This window comes from Molothrus ater, chromosome 4, assembly GCF_012460135.2.
Source record: "Molothrus ater isolate BHLD 08-10-18 breed brown headed cowbird chromosome 4, BPBGC_Mater_1.1, whole genome shotgun sequence".
Taxonomy (NCBI): domain Eukaryota; kingdom Metazoa; phylum Chordata; class Aves; order Passeriformes; family Icteridae; genus Molothrus; species Molothrus ater.
In genome coordinates, this window is record NC_050481.2 from 42,436,482 (window position 1) to 42,452,706 (window position 16,225).

Here is a 16,225-nt window from a genome sequence, read left to right on the forward strand (position 1 = left end):
CAAAGGTTGGTAAAATACCAGGGGGTGTGCATGAAGTCAGTTTTAAGTGTTATGAAGGCTCTCAAATACAAACAGATTTTCTTGTAACACTGGAATGTATGGGTTGGACGCCTCCAGAAAAAGGAAGTTAATTGATATGGGTATAATTAAGGGGTAAATTCCAAGCCACTGGAGCTCTTGTTTGTCATTAAAGCAAAGTGTTCCTGACTTTTTAAACATTGCTTTTAAAGCTTTTAATATTCTTAACTTCTTCTGCATTGAGATTTTCCCAAGGATTAAATTTTAAATTTTAGAAGCTTCCTATTTGAGCCATATATATAAAAAACTGTTCAATTCAGTCAGTTGTAAAAGTCATTTAACAAGGCATTCTTCTCTGCAGGCTTAGCAATATAAATGTTGTGTAAACTGAGGAATGAATCTGGGCAAGAATCTGCTCAACAAAAGTACATTGAGTAGACTCAGAATTTTCAAGCATTGGTGCCTGAGGATCTATCTCACTTCTAGCTAATCTAAAGCTTGGCATAATGAAGGGCAAGTTTTACACTTGCATGTACCACAGGGAAACAATAGGATTAAGGTATTAATACAAGAAAATAGCTAATTTGTCTTGTAAACTGTTTCATCAGGGACCACACAGCCAAATTCTCCAAATGTCTGCTTATTTAATATTTAGTCACTGATCTTGTTCCCATCCATAAATTCAGAGAATGGATAATTTAAAAATCCTACTCCAGCCCAGTGAACTTCTCTGCTACTCTCCAATATATAGTTGCCAGAACATCTACTTTGGTCCTCATTTACAGTTGAACATTATGACTCCATGACACTGACAAAAGAAATAACAACTGGTATCCATGCCATTTTTTTCAAGTATTATCTCAACTATCATGTCAGCACTTTAACAAGTGATGGGAGCAGATGTATTGCTGGGCCTGACAAAAAATGGCAGCACTCATTCACTGTTTGCTCTCATCTTTGTGACCTGTAAAAGCACCTGAAGCAGAGAGGTATCTAAGTCCACTTGAAAGCTGATATATTCTACTGGCCTTCTTCACCCTTCCACTCCATGTGTGTCAGCTGTGTGGAGGAATCAATAACTAAGAAATATCTAAAAGGTAGGGAGCATATGCATATATGTGATGAAGAAAAAATAAATGTAGACATGAAAAAAATGAAGGACTGGAAGTTTTTTGCTAGGTTAGTGCACAGTGATAATATAGAAAACATACTATGAATTATGTTATTGTGTGGTTATTTCTTTCATTTTGTGATATTACTAGTCTTACTGTCCTAAAGTTATATTTCTCAAGCTCAAATTTAAATACACATTGTGTGTTCGGAGAAAAGAAGTATAAACAGCTTGACGCAGAAAATATTTATTAACACTAAGTTTTACAATCAGTTTTCTCTTTTTCAGGATAATCATCATTTGTTCTACTGTTTGGATATTTTTTAAAGCTACCTGTCAATCCTTATTTCATACCATATTTGTTTTTCAAGATACATCTGATCTCCAATAAAGGTACCTAGAAATCTCTGTGTCCAGAATATACTACCTCAGAAGAAATACTGGTTTTATTTTTTTGTTTTTATACAAATCCTTTCACAGTACTGTTTTATAGTTTTGTGTGCCGAGGGGAGGATTCCCCCTTTGTCTTTAAAATTTGTCATAAAATTTAACCCAATCATCATGGAATAACTGTAGGTATTAAAAAACAGAAAAGGTGTAAACTCAAACCAAACCAATTTAGCAAGGCATGGGTCAGAATTGCAGCAGGGTTTCACCTTGGAATCACAACTAAGTACATTACATGTACCATCACAAGCTGTTCAGGCATCCTTGACTTTACAGGATGCTCTCGCACAGCAGTTGCTGAAAACTTGTAAGCTTAGCTTCTCATGCCCTTATCCAAACTCTTCAATACCACAGAGATAGGTGACACCATTGTATCAAAGAGAAATGTACTTAAGTGTAATGGAGTGGAAATTCACTCCAGCAGGTTTAAGTCCAAGTGTCAGATTGTCTGAAGATGCGGTTCAGGAGTCAGCTCCACTAAGTGTTCATCTAGTGACAATGTTGCTAAGGATACAGCCATCCTCTCTGTTTATTGCCTCAGCCACTGAATACTTGTCTTATTCTTTCAGAAGGTTTCTACAGAAAATTTGGCTGCTTAATGAAACCTGAAAGTTGGTGGTCATAATTAAGTTACAGCAATCGTGTACGTTATTTCACTCCCTCCTTAGATCAGGGAGTGAGATACAACTGATTTTCAGCATCTGATTTAATAGAACTGCTACTTTCTTTTTTTGTTGTTGTCATTATACGTGATAAATCAATATTTCAAGTTGGTTAGTGTTCCTCCCTGGGACATCTTTTGTGATTGTCCGTGATTGTCAAAGCTACAGTAATCACTGTCACCTAACACAGTTAATAATTTGTTAAGGTTAGAGTTGTAGCACTCACTAAAAATTGGTTTGCATCCCAAATTTAATGTCATAAAAATTCCATTTCATACTAAACTGAGTGACACATTGAGAAAAAAACTCCATTTTATTGATCTTCTACACACTGATGTAGGATCCAAGTTTCCATTCCAGTCTATTTAGAATGAGATAACAACCCATTCCATACACACAGTCCAAAACCATCTTCAGTTTGGACTGTAAATTTATAAATGACAGTTCCACAAATTAGACTTGAAAGGAAAAGCTGAGCAGAGCGTTTTAGAACTTACAAAATTCAGGACAATTTGTACAGGAAAGAGCCTGGCTGCTTATGTTATAACTGCATAAATCCCAGAGATGTCTATGACCAAAATGAATGAAAATAATTCTGCCATCTTCTCACTTTTCAATCTTTTTTTGGTCCCTGATGATTAATTGCGGCCCCACACTGAGTAAAGTATCCAAAGTATCCATCTATTTGTAATAATCAGAACTTTCTTAGAAAAAAATATTTTTGGAAGCTGTTGTAAACAGCTGCTGGGAAAATACCTCTACAGAACTCAGAGCTAAGTTTGAAATGGATAAGCCTGAATTTTTCTGTCTAAATATTTTCTTATTCCACAGTTAAATTATTGACTGTAGCCTTGATCATGTGAAAATATTTGAGAATGTTTAACTTGTGTATAAATGCATGCAGGATTCATCTGACTCCAAACATTTTCATTTCAACAGGCTTACCAAAATACAGCTGTATTCATGGTCCTGAGACACTTGCCACTATATTTCCTAGATTAAATTAAGAGAGTGGATTCCACATTAGTTCTTGTAAAGGAATGTGTTTCTAAGTCTTTGTGTTTGCTATTTTATATTCTACTCAGTCTAATCTTTCTCTATTGAAGTACCATCTGTTTTCTTACACTTGGCCTTCATCATTATATCTTACTTTTAAGGCCTTAATTTTTCTATTTCAGTCTCTCTCTAAAGGCTCAGATGTATGTTGGATGGAAAATCTTGATGTCCCTAGCCAAATCTCTTCTATTCCAATTTATTGCCCACAACCAGGCTGATTCTAGCTTGCATCTGCATTTATTCCTTGTTCCAGATATGTTCCTAGTCAGAATTTGTTTCTCACCACACTGCAACACACAGTCTTGGCTCTTAGAATCAGATCTTTCTTTTTAGGCATCTCTCTATCAGATTTCCAGGAGAAATTTCCAGCCTTTTGCTCTCCTCCTCAAAAAATGCAGTTCTTCTCCTCTGTCCTCTCTGTTCTTCCTGTTGTCTCCACTACTCTATTCAAACTCAAGACTTCTTTAATATTTTCACTAAAGGTTTTATATGCTACTACTGATTTTTTTTTAAATAAGCAAGAAATTTAGGTTAAAAAAAAGACATTTCTTAAGCTCTTATTTGGTCCAGTAAAGTTAGTCAAAAATAAATTTTTCTTTCATATTTTGGGACTAGAGAGTGCATATTAAAGCCAGACACTTTGGTAACTTTATTTGCAGTCATGTCAGCAATCTAGTTTAGGGGGTTTTTCCAGTGCTCCAATCTTAATAGATCTTTACAATTTTAAGAGAAAAATAAACAAAAAACCAAATTTAAATACACATGCAAAAAATGATATTATGCAGTCCAATAAATATTTCCAAGCAATATTTTCTCTGCTCAAAATTCTTTAGGATTTTGGCTTAATCTAGAGTTTTTCAAGATAGAAGGTTATATGTATTCTTCGGTCTTAAAAAAAATACCACCTTTTACTTATTTTATCATAACTCTACACATTTAAGGTTGAAGGTTTATTGTAGCTAAAATCTGAATTTACAGATGTAAGTCTTTCTTATAAACACATATTGTAGTTTGTGAAAATAATGGTAAAAATACATAGATTTTGAAAAAAACCCATCATTTTTAGGAGCTGTGACTGATTTGTTATTGGGAAGCATGTCCTCCTCTATCTGCTTCTGAAGCTGAACTAGAGGAATGTTCAAGTTACAGTTATGTTAAGATGCTTTTTAAAGATATAGGATTATGCAGTGTGTCCCCTTTGCCAGCAGTTAGACTTCGATTTACAAACATAATACCTTTCACTCAAGTGAAGCAGGCATAAAAGATCTTCTGTATATACTTATTCTGCTTACTGTTATCAGGCATGCAAGCCTATCAGAAATAAACACACCTATTTTATATATTCCCTTAAGAAAGATTGTCTGGTGCCATTTCATAAAAAAGATTCTTTCGGTTTTTTCTTTGCTTTTCTTTTCATTGAGTTATATCACTACTGAGATTGGGTGTTATCAATTTCTCAACAATCTAAGCACACTACTTTAACTAGAGAAGAATCTGTAGCATCTGCCAAAGTTCTGTTTCAAAAGGAAAATAGATTTAAACAAACAAGAGTATAATTTCAGAATGTGAAATTATTCTGTTTTCTGTTTGCTGATATCGTTCCTTTAAAATAAGGATTTCAAAAGGATTCTTATCATGACCAACATGTTTGAAAGCATAAAATCCCCTTACCTTCTAAAACAGTCTGATATACTGAAGCAGCTGCTGTGGCAGCTATGAGCTACTCTGTTGTTCGGTTTTTAATGAAAAATATCTTCTGTTAGGGTGAGATCATGAGATTTGTGTTGCATTGTTCAGAGAATTAGAAGAAGGCTACAGAGTAATTAAATTATCACGGCATATTGTTACCTATTTAAATAGCCTATCTCAATATCTACCTGAGCACATGCCTATTTCTCTCTTGATTGCTTCATATTTTCAGACACCTTCCCTTCTTTGCTCCAATATGCATAAGAACCATATCCAACACTTAGAAAAGTGAAACCTGTTGTGCTACCTCATGCCACAGAATTGTGGCAATTGGCATGGAGAGTAAAAAAAGAAATCATCTGTATTTAAAATTGTCCATATTTTCAGTTTCACATAAGCAAACAGGAAGAATTTTTCCTTAAAATTAACTTAGCACTAAAGCTTCTATAATAGAGAAATTTGTGTCAAGAAGATTGGAGGACATGTTGGAAGAATGACTCTTTCTAGTGCCAGCTTGCATAGCCAAAAAAGCACATCTCACCATTTGAAACATTTCAAATCTTAAGAGCTTTTTTCTACAAATCCCAAATTTGAATTTTTTTCCAGACCGATTGTTTGTCAAATCAGAAACTATCTTGCCTTATTTTCAAATAATTGAATCTCTTAAAACTAGATATATCCTCATACCAGCTGTTCAGCTTGATCTGTACTTTCACCTAAGATGCTTGCTCCTTCTGAGCTGTCACATTCTACTGCTTTAGTAACCCATGTGTTGATCCAGTTTTGATGAATAGTATTTCAATCCCAAATTTATCTTTTTTTTGTCTACTGACATAGAGATAAAAAACTTTTGTATTCCCCTCTCAAGAAATGCTCAGTCTTTTCTTTCAATTAAAAAAATACCTTTTGTTTTATAACAAAATGTTGTTTCAATTGTGCTGTCAGGATGTTGTTTTGGGAAAAGGAGGAGTGGTCTCAGTGGGATTAAAAACTGAATCAGGAACTCAGACCATGCATTATTATATAAAACAAACAGGCACACCATGAATTATGTAGTTTTACATTTCTATCTTGGGAGTCTAATGACAATGTAAACCACTTGAGCTTCAGTTGTATGGCTTATGATGTCAGCAGAACACCTCAGTGGAATTCTAATCTCATAATTCCCAACAGCCTTTATACAAAAAGCATCTAGACAGAAGAATCAGAAAAGGAGATGATATTTCACTTTCTCATCTATCTTAGGAGTATGAAATACACTACATTACAACACTGAGCCTCTTCTTTCAGAATGTAATCCTAGAAGAAGAAAAAACTATGGATTTTTTATTCAGGTAAAGATTAATTTTGCTTTGAACATACATATTAATATGAAATTCATCCACAGGTTTTTCAAAGAGCAAAATAAATGTGGCGTTGATGTTTTTAACAAAATATCCTGAGCAGAAGAGTCTAAACACTGAGCAAGACACGATGACTTGAACAGAGTAAGTTTGAATACTAACATATTACTCAACTTCCCAATGTCACACACATCAAAGAGAAGATTTATCTCAGAGGATGGCCGATGCTCTTTGTCATCTAGGGAAGTTGTTCTGCCTAAGAGCATTGGTAGAGAAATTTGCTATAGCAAAAGCAGAATAGTTCTGACACGAGGACCTCGGGGACCCTTCTTGACTTCAATACGTTTTTTAATTTATTCCCAGAAAAAGAGAGATTGGCAAAGCCCTCAGTGATTTTTTTTTCACAGACAGCATGGTGAACATAAGAAGAAATGTAAGGATTTACCTTTTTCTTTTAATATTTTTTTGTTCCAGTATGAACATATTACTTAAACTCTCCTTCCCATTTTGAGGGGGTAACTTCTTATTTTTTTATTGCTCTTTGTGAAACTCATAATTTTAATGATAAACCACATCCATGTAATGAAAACCCAGACTGTCATTCACTGACATAAGTCCATAAACTAAATAATTATTTATCAGTTTGATGAAGCATGAGGGGTTTATCCCTACTATGAAAAGTCACTGAATCCACAGGAAGCTCAAAACAAGATGAATAAGCTCAGTTCTGCAATCTCCTTCATAAGAAACAGGTTCTATTGCCTACTGCTCTTTGCCTAACTGGGCACTATTAAATATCTCTTGGGGTCATTTGTTAGACTCTGCTTTCAGACCTGCCTAATGGGGTTTTCGTCTTTCTTCATTATTCATCTCTAATCAGCTTTTTCCCATCCCACAGATATCTGTTGCTAAATCTCCAGACGGGAACAACCAGCTGGCAAATTGCGGACAGTCTTTGAATTTAAGCAGATTTAGTAGGGTTTCAGTGAATGTTTATAGGGCTTAAGCTAATTGGAAATAAGATTTACAGTGCTTCTTTTAACCAATGCCATCCTATACTTAGAAAGAGAATTACTGGTATATCTTAAAACAGTAATCTAATTTACTCATGAGTATAACTTCCTTGAGTATAGACACAGCCACTGCCAATTTAAGGCAACAGACCAGATTTAGTATTAACTTCTACAGTGTGGAGAGAATTAAAAGGTCGTTATCTGCAGTTATACCCGATATAGACAAATAGCAAAGTCACACTTGACACATCAGGATCAATTAGAATCAAATGGTAGTTCTTTCAAAGGAAAGTCTAGAGTCTTCAAACAAAAAGTACTGATTCTTAGAGTTGTTCATTTCTAAGGAAATTTGGTGCTTAAATGCCTCAAAATAAAGCTTGCTTACGTTCATGGTAACCACTTGGCAATACTACAAAATACTGTCTATTTTAATTTGACAACACCAGATAAAGGAAAAAGACATTCCTAGAAAGTAATTCCCAAGTCTCCTATCACTTATTGTATGTCCTCTCTTAAGGACATTTCCACAATCCTCTGCATCATTCAGTAGGCTGGAGAGAACAATTGTCTATATAAGTATAAAGCCCTTCCTCCCTGGGAACTGAAATGGATTTTCATCCTGCTTATTAATTTAGTTCATTAATAGTTTAAAACAGATCCTAATTTCTTCATGCTCAGGACTAAACAGGTGCATAATGTCGCTGTTGCATTCCAGCTGTCTTGCTGAGTTTTCATTTCTTTTTTTAAAAGCGAGATCTTTGAATGCTTCTTATATTCCCCTTACTCGTCTCACATATCCCTCACAAGGTTGTATTTCTAATATAAATTTCTTTACAGTATTTTGAACTTGTTTTCAGTGGAAGGTAAATAAATAAGGCTGGGTCTATTTACTGCATGAAAGTCACTTAGGAGCACAGCTGAAAATCATTTATCTAGGTTAAAGCTGACAGGTGAGATTTTTAAGGTTCTGCTAAAATCACCAACCAGCATGAAAACAGGTTAAAACTTATTTTGATTATGATAATTTTACCAATGTAAATTCTGTTTTAAAAGGCTGCTAATATTACAAATATGCATGAATTCACTGCAGAAAATAAATAATAATAATAATAATTATAATAATTATAATAATAATAAAAAGAGCTGTCACCTGCAAACAGCTGCCACAAATTAGCCTTGCAGTTTTATATGGGTTGATACATATCTGCCTGTGTCAGCTATAACATTGCTATTGTTTAAGATTCTCAAAAATTGTAACTTCTGATCCTGAGTCAAATTGTGGACTGAGCAGAGAGAGAAGAAAACATTCCTTCCTCCCCAGCTTCATGTGTAATCCAAAAAACATTTAGAAGATGCCCTTCTGATTTTTACATATCCTAAGCCTTTCTGCCATAATTGTATCATTTTCTGGTCCAGCTGCTACTCTGCATAACCAGGTTAACATCCCTTAGGGTTATATTCCTTACACCACTCTCATGAGTCTGAAACCCAGGAGGCAGCCAAAAGCAAATCCCCAAGCAGCCTGGGATTCATAGACATGTAGCAGTCTCAGAGCAGCTAATGAGACTGTGTACTGTGCTGATTTGCTCCAGTGGTGCGGCTCTGGAATGGATAAGCAACAGGCTGCTGCATTTCTTGTTAAGTTTTTCTCTTACTTTTTAAATGTATTTGTCTCTTTCCTGTTTAGAAAGAAGTGTTTCAAACTTAAAAGGAATATCAGCTTCAGACCAGTTTAAATAACATTTTCCCTAGAATAATATCTAATAGCACTTGAAAGATTTGCAAGCAGCTTTTAATCCGCTTTAGGAAATCACCCAACAAAGGAAAATAAACTATAGGGTAAAATCACAGCTTTATTTCATGCTTGAACACTAAGAGCCTTTGTCATGCATAACTTTAAAAAGATAAAGTGTTGAATTAATTTTTAAAGTAAAAGACTGTTGTTCTTGTGGCTGATTATGAGGAAATCAATGACCACAATGAATGTTCTAGCAATGGGTAACAATTATTTCTTAATACTTCATTATTATTAGATGGTAGACAAACCTTTTAGAAACAGCAACATGTATTTAGATGATCTGATTTCAAAACTGTGGAACACATGGAGATTCCCTTCAATATATATTCTTGTTATATTCACATAAATCCTTCCTGTCATGAGTAACACATGGAAATTGTGCTTACTGGTAGCTATGTACTATCCTTCATTATACCCTTTTTTATTCTTTCTTTTCCTTTTCCTGTTTTTACATCTGAAACTGAGAATACTTTGTCCCAATACTAGTGAACTGGATCGGGTACTGGAGAGCAGAAATGAAAAAATATGTGTGGGCTTGACTGAAGAAGAAATATGGGACTTTGTGGTTACTCACACCTTGCTCTTTATTCCCATATTCATTTGTGATCTGTGTATAAATACAGGGTGGTGACAACAAAAAAGAAACTATGATTATTTCAATCAATATTTGGATTTCTGAAAGAGGTATTTAGAGCCTCACAGGACTTCACAAAAAATTATAGTGGCATATACAATTATATATATACAACTATATCTTACATATAGTTGTAGACTTGAACTTAATCTGTAAAAGTAGCAAGTAGTGATAATTCTGAGATTAAAAAACCAAAACTATCTACAAAGAGTTCTTTTGTTCTGTGGTCCAAAGTATGGTTACCTGGCCTAAACAGAACTCAAAACTACTACTTTATAGACTATACTGACATTGATACGCAGGCGGTGACTGCTAACCTGATAAAAGCTGTCCCTATTCAGGGACATGCCTTTGTAGGGCGTGTCCCTGAATACAACTGAAGACATTTTTCAGGCTTTTAGATTTTCCTTACTACAAAATATCACTTATTATCTGGCCTGATGTCCATATTTCACTCATCTTCATGCAAACCCTACTTGTTTCTACGCTTACATATGGAATTTGAAAAAATGTAAAATGACTTAATGATATGCTGTTAAATGAAACAAGATGTAAAATGATGCATCACAAAGATCTCAAGAGAAAATGCATATGGGAAGGGGAAGATCAAGGAAACACAGCAGATTCCTAATTTTCCAACTTCCTTCACTGAGCCCACAGTGTACATTTTTCTCCATGACCCTGAAACATTTAAACCAAAACTAAGTCCTACTAACACAGGACAGTGTTTATTTTGAAGGCTTAAGGACATCAGTTGTAAAGAGGAGAGATGATATCATAGGCCTGCCTAGGTAATAGTTATGATATTGCAACTGCAATTTGGCATGTCCAAGACTACAGCATGGCATTACTTATGTCTTGAAAAATCTAAAAAGGTTCCTTGAGAAAACATACAAAACTTTCTTTGTAAAAAAAACAACTTTTTCTTATAAACAAGGTAACAGTTTTCTTCTCTGGATAGGCAAAGAAATAGACATGCTTCTGTCTTCTCAGATGATACTTGATTGTCATTTTTATGGCATACACTAATATTTGATTCTGCCAGTTGAAAGACAGATTGCTAGCACACCCTCCTGACTAAATAAAAGTTTTCCTCAAACAAGACAGAGCTTATCACATGAACAATACAGAAGAGAAACAGAATAAAATAGCAAAACTGGAAATTCAATATAAAATGGTACTTCTGCTGTTCCAATCAAGACATAAAACAGATGTGACATCATGACCAGATAAAAAATAATATTGTTTTCCTACAGACCTGAACCACCCATTGGAAATAATGTCTTTTCATGACTGGCTTTGGTAGTACTATACATTTGGCTCAAGTGAGAACACCCACGGTAGACTACCAAGTTTAGAATTCTTTCTCATTACGGAAAAATTTCAGAAAAAAAATTCATCATAATGATATAACAAACTGGTACTTAAGCAGATGTTTTATCTGAACAAAATAGTTCAGAAACCTAAAAGAAGGCAGACAGGTTTGCTTCTGCTCATCAGTTCTTTTGTATTTAATTTCTTTTGGGATATAGCTTTGAGGAATCTATGTAAGAGTATTCATAAAACAAAAAGTGACTAAGAGTCTTGTTACTCTGACATAGAAAGTGGGTCTCCAACCTGCTGATATGCTCAGCTCCTTTTGCAGCTGATATACTACCAGGCAGAGATCTGTCCCAGTTTGAACAGTTGTACAGGGAGAAGAGCTCCTCCTGGCAAGGCGAGTTCCTTGCTGCTGGAGGAAGCAATGTGGGTCATGCCCATCACAGCCTCTTCAGCTTAACTCAGCCAAGTGTCATTGTAGGAGGAAAAGCACAGGAAAGCCTGAGCTGTGAGCTGGCAGAGTGCTATTCCATTACACCACTTTCCATGCAAAGCTAGAGCCATACAGAGCTGTCCCCATTGGGACAGTGACAGATATCTGCAAACAAGGAAACTCAAGGAGACCTCTGCACTTTCCATACTGTACTTTACAGAGTTGGTCAAGGACCTTGCAAGAGTTGTAGATGTGTGCCCATCATAAATTTTGATTCCAGTAGTTGCTGTCTGCCTGCCAATTATCCAAAAATCAAAATAGAATTCCTTACCTCTAGCTGATCATAATACAGTCTGAAAGACTATATTTCCTTTATTTTACTGATTAATGCTACCTGTATGCTAAATAAATTTTAAAGTCTTTCATGGTGAAAGCATGTAAGCTTTTGAATATTGGGGCAGCTGAGTCCATAGCATAATGAGGTCTTTGATAAATTCCAATTATCCTGCTAACTATGACTCAGGCCATGAGAAGAAAAGTTTTCAGTTCTGCTCTATGGCTTCACTGGTAAGCAGATTTAATCAAGTTCTCATCTTGCAATATGTCACTAGGGAATGTGTGGTTGTAACTGGCTGTTACCATAGATGAGCAGCCAACTGCTTCCCTTCTCACTGGGAGTGGGGAATGGATTCCTGTGATTCCAACGCTCCAACATGATCCTGGCATTAGGACCTCTCATGAGGTCACAAACCATCCTCTTGCATGTTTCTGCTTAAATTAAAAGTAAGAATTTTCAGATTTTATGTGCTGGACAGCAACTGCAAATAAACTGACAATTTTTATATCAGTGTCCCACCAAACAAGGTAATTAGAACTTAATAAAACTCATCATTTTTTAAAATGAAAAATAGACATGTCTAGTAATTTTGAGATGGCAGTAATAATCTCAGACTTAAATTGTTTTGTTTGAATTTAGCTCTTCAAAATCAATATAGTCTACTATGACACCTGATTTCACCTGTCCATTTTTCAACTACCAGATTAAAAATTCATACTTTACGACTAAAAAGTAATGCAATAATTAAGTTTGTGAGTAGGCTAAGGAACTTTCAATCTTAAAAATCCTGAGCCTTTATTACACTGAAACTAATTTTATCCTTCCCCACACACCTCCTCTTGCTAACATCTTCTTGATGTAATTATTGAAACCCATACCATATGAGGGAAAGAAATAAAAACTAACCTTCTGGAAAAGGAGATTGGAAACTAAGGCAATTCAGATTGTCTTGTAGTTAAAGCATTGGCTAAGAGTCAGATAATGCAGAATCTGACACAAACTTCCTGCGTGTTTTCTGAATGCCACTTCCAGCCAAACTATGATAGTTTGTTTAATCATGGTGACCTAAAGCATGCTCCCCTGTGATTCATTTGGAACTACTTGTGGAGCAAAGCATCACGCCTCTTTGTGAAAGGGGAAAAAAATCTTCAGTCTCCTCCTCCCTTGTCCTTGGATCAATGGGACGGCAATACGAATAGGAACTTGCCTCCTCAAAATGTTCCATTTATTGCCTCACTTGTGTTGTTCAGATATTTCAATGATGGTGTTAATAGTCTTGGGCCAGAAAAGTATATAAGTATGTTTCTGGCTTTAAACACAAACATCACCCTTAAACTTTATGGCTTACTTAAGTGTAAGACCATTAAATCATGGAGAAGTCTAGGTGAAATCTGATTGCTATACTTAGCACCTCTGAACCATGGAGTTCTGGAAATACCTACAGCAGTGCTGAAAGAGCAGTTGTTCTGGGCTCACTTCTACCTCCAATGCAAGGAGATCATTTAGACTTCCTGACTGATGAAGAGTCCCTCTCAAATACTATACGTGATAAAGAAAATATTACCTAAGCAAGTCTCTAAGTATAGCAACAAAATACTTATATATTCATTTAAAGAGTTCTATCATGTGTTATCTAATGATATTATTTTGTTTTACAACTATGTCCATACACATTGCATGTAAGAGCAGTTTTATAACCCAGTTCAGAATATAAAACATATTTCATTGAGCATTGTTTCCTCACTGTTCAAAGATACTGTGTATTACTCAAGAATTGCAGTCAACACTTTCTATAATCAAGCTTTTAAAATATTCCTTAGTCTGGGACAAGGATTAAAATTCTATCCCATTCCTACTGAGAATTTCAAAATCCATATTTGAAGCTTGATATTTAAACCGATTATTATACTTTCACCATTTCTTTGGCCAGCTTCTTATTTAGTAGCTCTTGTTTCTAAATGGCATTCCAATTAAATGAAACTAAAATGAAACTAAACTAAAATTGGGTGACATGTTACCACAAACCTTTAAAAGCAATATCTTCAATTTTTTATCTGTAAAATTTTGTTTTACATAAAAGAGAGTAAGTATTCTGCATAAGAAATGTGTCAACTTTTCTGGGGTTATATTATCAGCAGCACACATGAATTTGTAGTGTTGTGGTCTACACTAGAGTATTCTGGTAGTCAAAATAAACTTCAGTACATAACTTATACAGCGTCATCTGACATAGCCACAGGCAGCTTCACACAAGAGTTCAAAAACAATTTGCTTGGTAAATTAGCTATTTAATATTGCAGCAATATTTGATTAATTAGTCTTCCAATTTATTAGTGATACATGGAAATTCATAATTAGATTAGATTCCTGTTCATTATACATTAAAATTATACATTTAAATTGGCTTCCAGTTAATAATGTAGATACTTGATATATCTACTACTATTCAGTATCACCACGTATCCACACTGTTGATAATTCAGAATTCATAGCTGCAGTTTTTCCATCATCAGACTTTTATTTACTTGGTCACATATGAAATCATTCTGCCATGCAAGAGCATTTTTTACCAGATGCTCAAGTGCATTTGAAAGTTGTTATTTGATGCATGGATTCAGACTGTGTTCTCCTAAATTTCTTCTCCTAAATTTCTTTTTCAATTTAGAGATGACTTATTGCTGACAATTCTGACACTTGATTTCTAAACTACCACTGCAAAAGCTTCTGCTGGTACATGTATGTTGTAGATCAGTGACCCTCTGTAAGAGACATGCAAAATACCTGATGGAGCTGGACAGCAGCAATGTAATTGCAAATTGATGCCCTGACTTCACATTGTGGACATTGTGGTGCTGTCTCACACTTCGGTCACAATACTCAGGCAGGAGTGCAAGCAAGCACCGCAGTTACACCAGAAGGCAAATATAATGCAATATCAGAATGTCACTACTCAGTTATTTCTCAGCCCTCTGTGATTTTGCTCATTGGAAGTACTTCCCTTTCCCTTTCTCTTCCACCTAAGCAGAACAGCTGCCTAGAGACCTTTTTTTGTCTCCTTCCTATACCACTAGCTTGCAATCCTAGCCATGACATTTCCATGAAAAATAGCCAGAGGTTTACTATAATACTTGCAGAATTCCCAAGCTTTCTGTGTTTTAAATATACCTGGGAGACATGTATCTGAAATAATACCAAAATCCTATTAATAATACAGTAACACTCCATAATAACTCACATCTCTTTCTCATTGTAAACAAGTTTTGATGACTCTTCCCTGTTTTCCTCCCCTAAATTTTGAGAAAATGGTGCAGGGGGAATCTCTTTTTTTCTTAATACTACTGTTAAAAACCAGTATACAGCGTCTCAGAGTAGTATGTTTGCATTTTATTAAAATTTTTATTTGAGTTTCATACTTTATCAAGTGACTCCTTTGTTAAGGATCATGACTTTTGAAAAGGAGTCTAATCCTACCCACAGGACATATATTTAAAGGCTATTACCCTAGCAAAATAGGGGAGCTATAACTTAGAATTTTTTTTGTCCTAAACTGGGGAACAATGATATTTGTTAAAAAGTGACCTGTGCTTTTTACTGGATGTAACATGTCTGTATCACTACTGCAGGTTTAGCCTGTAAATCAGAACTCAGCTGCTTAAAAGCAACAGCTGACCAGCACAATGTAGCAATGACATATTTATAGAATATAAGTGTATTTTTTTTTTTTGTTGAAACATGCCAAAACCAGCAACAACTTACAAACTTTCAGGGCTCCATATATCAGGTATTGGATTAGTCTTCATTCTGTATCAAGGGACCATTGTCTAATTAACTGAAACAGCAAAGTGCATTTGCCAGCCTGCATGGATTTACAGAAAGCAGGTATAGTGTGAACAGTGCTCCCAGCAGGGAAAATCATCCAGCTATCCTGATTGCATCCCAAAATATTGTGGGATTTTGCTGAACAAGAGTTACATTGACTGCAGTGCTGATTTCACATTGCTCCTGTTTGGGTTACAAACGGTACTTCCTGTTAAAAGGGGAGAAGAAATATTTTGTTATGGGAATTAAATGGCTGTAGTGATTGGTAAAATTGCATACGTTTCTCTTGGTAGTTTGTTTTTAAAATTTTATTTCTTGGATTTCAATAAGCCTCCATCCTTTCAGCATGCGAATTTCCTCATCTTTTCTCTTTTTTCTTTTCTTCTCTTTTTTTCTTTTACATTTATAGGAGTTAAAGTAAGTGAAAAGAGCCTGTCCCACCAGTACCTCACATCAAGCAGCTCCAAGACCTTTGCACACAGAACTGACTATCAATAAAAGAAAGATATATGAGTCTTTGAAAAGCATTGAGACATACATTTTGG